Consider the following 5,282-nt stretch of genomic DNA (forward strand, 5'->3'; position numbering starts at 1 on the left):
TTCCCCTTTCCATCCTTCGCTCTAAATAACATCCTTTTATTTTATTACACCCTGCTGGTGTATCTGGCTGAGCGCAGCTAGGGATGGAAAAGGGTAATAAAAATGCATCCTAAATGATGCATGCATTAAATTGTTTACCGGACGCTATTTAAATATTCGTCCATTCTGAATTTATGACCGGCAATAATTTCGAACTACAAGCGTTTTCTAGCCTAACAAAACACTTGAGCTCTTACATCTTTTAATTGCCTTACATTGGTCCTTTCTAAACGTTTCTATACCTCGCTTGGAGGTCTTTTCTAAATATAATCTCAAATATTGCTTATCTTATGGATCTGTAACTCGATCCGCGATAAGCCTCAGCTGTCCGTAACACATCGCGTTCTGTGCGAGCTCCGTTGCAAAGTATTGACAATCTGCGGCGCCGGCAGCTCGCCCACGTTAAACTGCTACACTGAGAGGAATAATTAGTAAATACGACGAATTTTTTGGTACATGTTACCAATTCTCTAGTCATTTTCTACCCTACTAATCATTGGTACATATTACGAAAGAAAAATGGTAGGCACAAACGTCAAACAAACTACGATTTGTTGGTCCAACATTGGTGCAATATCAGTGAAAATTTTGCTTCTTATTTGTGAGAGATAATCATCAGGGATAATAAAAATGTTTGGACGTAGGACTACGTCTTTCATTTCTATACTGGGGTGTAAGTTTAAACTTTCGAAAACGAAAGCCTTACGCCGGAGAACGAGATTTTGAGCGTTAATAGCTCCTAAACAGCTGAACGAAATTGTATGATAAACACTTCATTCGAAAAATAAAATGTCTACGCGTTATATGCTTGTTGCTTTTTGATCCAAAAATTTGTTGCAATAAACCTAAAATTGCTTTCAAAACAGGCTATTGAAATCACACCAATCGGTATATAAGCGAGTGCCGCTCGGAAATCCACTCAGTTATAATTGCGCAACGATTGAGATACGATCGCTGGAATAGATGGGTGTTTCCCTAACACAGACTTCGAAACCATGGAGCCTGGGGGAAATCAACATTGCAAAATAGATTCAAGCTGCGGGTACTTTTGTACTCGCTTGCGTTTCTGGAAATCGGGATGTTTCCCTAACACAGACTTCAAAACCATGGAGCCAGGGGAAGTTGGCATAGAAAATTAGATGCAAGCAGCGAGTACTATTGTACTCGGATTGACTATAGATTTGATATGGTATGATACGGTGTAGTGGATATGATCAAAGTGGTTTTATATTACATATCGAAGAAATCACATTTATAAAAGCAGCGTTATAAAATTATTTGCTTACGAATGCTGCAATCGATCGTCGTTATTGGGAAGTTGGAATTGTTGCGAAGGGGGTCTTATTTTCGCTGTGTAATTCCGAGGAGGAATCCATTCCTTCTCAATCGTCAATAATCCTGCTCCGGACCAACGATGATTCCAATTGTCGGGGTTTGGGGAGTGGGTATTATTTGCGCTGGGTATTTCCGAGGGGGAATCGATTCCCCCTTTGAATGTTAATAATTCTTTTCCAGCTAAACGAAGTGGTATGATAATCACTTTATTCGAAAGATGAAACGTCTAAGATTTATGTGCTTGTTACTTATTGATTGCTAAGTCAACGTTAGTCCTACGTCCACATTGCGGTTATATCAAAGATATAACCCACTTCTAATTTTTTAATAATTAATTTTAATTTGAAAAATTCTATTTGATTACATTTAACTCCGCATACTTAGAATACATTATAATAATAATATATAACTTATTCTATGAGCAGCGTACACGAGGAAAGTTCCCGTTCCTCTTCCTGCTGCATCGCTCTAGTTTGCATTATTTAGGGAGTGTCGGTAGCACCAGCACGTTTCATCCGCATTTTGTTCTCTCGTGTCTCTATGAAGAAAAAAAAGTCACAGGAGGGTTGTGTCCAAGACACGACCGCATAGTTGACGTAGGATGACGTAGGATATGTATGGATGAAATAAAGAAAAAAAAGCTCATCAAAGCAATATAAGATAATTATCATTATCGAACACAATTTTTCTCACCCGAAAAAAAGTGTTACTATAGTATAGAAAAAATATATTAGAAATGGAAAAGTAATTTCATTCATAATTTTGTATTTTCTGAGTGTTTATTCAACCCATTTCCTTTTCGTTTTAAACCCAACGGAACACGATGCTGCATGCCTCAATGCGAATTTCAAATGTGCTAACAGCACCCAATACCATATGTAGAGCATATGAGAAATCACTTTCTCGAATATTTCTTCATTTTTCCAATTTTGCTCGTCGCATGAACTTTCCATGGGAGAAAAAAATCGTTTCATATTTCAAGTCATTTTAACACAATAGCTACCATACACAATTTTACACTTACAGTTGTGCTAAAAGTTTTACGAAGCAACCAAAATAAAAGTTCCAAATTTAAATTTTATTTATATTCTATCAAGCATCAGTTCTATTCAGTTCATTGAAACATCATTCTTCAATTAACCCATCGAAAGATTCTTATTGGAACGGAAAAACACTCGTTCATCGCTCCCAACTTATTCACCAGCACGTATGCAATCAGCAATGCCCACGCTAGTTACAATGAATACTATCCATTTGTGCGCGTCGTTAATTAAAATATCGAGGGCAGCTTGGTTTTGGTTTAGTGCTCTCGTGGCCGAGTGGTTAGCGTCATAACTAACATGCCGGGTGTTCGGGTTCGATTCCCGTTCTGGTTGGGGGAATTTTTCGTCAAAGAAATTTCCTCCGACTTGCACTGTGATCACGCGTATTCTAGAGCTTGCCACTCAGAATGCATTGCAAGGCGTGTCATTTGGCATAGAAATCTCAACTAAGTACTAATAAAAATGACGCAAGTAATACTACGTTGAGACGGCGAAGTTCCTCTAGGAACGTTAGTGCCATTAAAGAAGAAGAAGAAGAAGAAGAAGTTTGGTTTTGATGTCTCTGTTAGGGGCCCGCCGCTTGTGTCGTCAATTTCGACCAATCAGAAGTAAGTATTTCCGTTGGGATATGGGTTGAGATTTTTCAATTGTTCGATAGTTAGTTTCATGACATATATTATTTTATTCAATGTAAAAATTGTTATGGAGTGCCGAAATTGATTAACGCAAAAATCTCATCAATCCATCGTGAAATGACTGAGCAATAAGCATTTGAAATTGGACAATTTTCACGATGCGCTCGATTTTCGATTTTCAATTTGTACCCCAATATGTTCCCGAAAGACGTAATGCTACGTCAAAATACATATGTTAATGATATTAAATATGTATATATGTAATGAAACGTAACATCAACATAAATCTTACCTCCGAATCGCTTCATCCCCAAAATAGAAATGGCGATTGCAAAGTGCGCACATCACAGATGTTAGGTATGGCAAAAAAACAAAGCTACTAATGGTATGAAGTAAAATCTACGAATCTCTGGTTGGAACGTTCATTGCGTCTGACATCGCTTTTACGCAATTTTGGTAATATTTACAAAACATTTGTATATTTTACCAATGTTTTGGCTACTAAAGATTTGGTAGCTGCTTCTACTAAACTATTTCTCCAGTGTAGCAAAGACCAAGTATGTACCCCGTATCAAGATGCTGAACTATAGGTGTTTCGTTCTTGACACTTTCAGGACATGACGTGAGACGAGTAGCGAGACGTAACTTTCGAAATTATTTACTTTTTGTTTGGGTGTGTGGTTATGATTTCAATGTCAACTCGCTAAGGAATATAATTGAAGGAAAAAATAAGCAAATATATATTCGTGGAATATAATGCACAACCTCCTTTTGCTCTAGCCAATTACTTGTAACGGCTCTATCCGGATCTCCTTCCCGGTATATGCACAGCATTCTCCTCCTCCCTGAGTGAAATCAGTGGAGCCACAATCAGCGTTATTTTTTGTCACCATCGCCGTAAGCTGATAGTACCGGCATAACAATTTGGATGCAAGCAGCGGATACTTTTGTACTTGTTTGCGTTTCTGCATATTTGAATGTTTGCGTTTTTGCAAATTGGAATGTTTCCCTAACTCAGACTTCAAAACCATGAAGCCTGGGAAAATCGACATTGCAAAATAGATTCAAGCTGCGGGTTATTTTGTACTCGATGTTATCCAGTCAGTGTCCATACAAAGAATGATGGCAAAATAGATGCAAACTGCAAACTTGCGTTTCTGGAAATCGGAATGTTTCCCTAACACAGACTTCAAAACCAGGGAGCCAGGGGGAATTGGCATTGCAAAATAGATGCAAGCTGCGGGTACTTTTGTACTGGTTTGCGTTTTTGCAAATTGGTATGTTTCCCTAACACAGATTTAAAAAACATGGAGCCTGGGGAAATTGGCATTACAAAATAGATGCAAACTATAATTTTTGCAAACCGGAGTGTGTTTTCCCAATACAGATTCCGAAACCAAGAAGTTGGGAAAGTACGCATACCATTTAATGATTAGACAAAATGTGGATAACTTTTTGCTGCGATAACTACTACCATAATGCATGAACTCATGAGTAGTCAATTGAATTCGTAAATAGTTTCATTCACTCACTAGTTTAATCAATACACACAAAAGATATCTCTGCGCAGCGGCGATATCGTACCCAATGAGGAACTTCCGAGGTGGGATTATTGCTGATTGAAGAAATACAATTGATTACTGAGCCAACGGCAGTCCTACGTCAACCTTGCGGTTATATCATAGGTATAACCCATCCATAGTTTTTTATCAGTTAAGTGGTGATTAATGTGTTGATCCCGCGGGAAAGTGTGCTTTATACTTTGGTGCATTTCGTTTCGATAGAATTTGCTGGGAAATCTCAATATCAATATAAGAATCAATTGATTTTCAAATGGAGTCATTTCGCTATCGTGACGTTTGCTCATGTCGTGGCGTGTTTCGTTGTTACGAGTGTGAGTGCCTTGGTCACCGCGATTGAATAAAAATGTATAGATCGAGAGTTATTAAAAGAGTTTTGTATGACCTTGTCAGGTCAGGAAAAATAATGATGTACTACGCACGATGAATAACGAAATGCATGACTGGTCCGATAAGAATGTATATTTTCTTCAAACCTCATTTCGCCGAATAGTTGAGAGTTCGCGTTTTTAGAATCACACCACTTACCGCAGTGAGTTCTGACTTTTCTTAACCATTCCCACTAGCAGCTATCCCTCAGAGCTGCAGTTTTGACATGGGACTACGTCTAACCGGAATATATGGAGGGTAAAATGAAAACCTAAACACAG

At 38.1% G+C, this 5,282-nt stretch overlaps 1 pseudogene; it reads left to right on the top strand.

Moving 5' to 3' along the window:
* The first annotated feature begins 4,610 nt into the window (after window positions 1-4,610).
* On the top strand, window positions 4,611-4,694 carry LOC129780984 (U4 spliceosomal RNA; annotated as a pseudogene).
* Window positions 4,695-5,282: the final 588 nt, after the last annotated feature.

Source organism: Toxorhynchites rutilus, chromosome 3 (assembly GCF_029784135.1).
Source record: "Toxorhynchites rutilus septentrionalis strain SRP chromosome 3, ASM2978413v1, whole genome shotgun sequence".
NCBI lineage: Eukaryota > Metazoa > Arthropoda > Insecta > Diptera > Culicidae > Toxorhynchites > Toxorhynchites rutilus.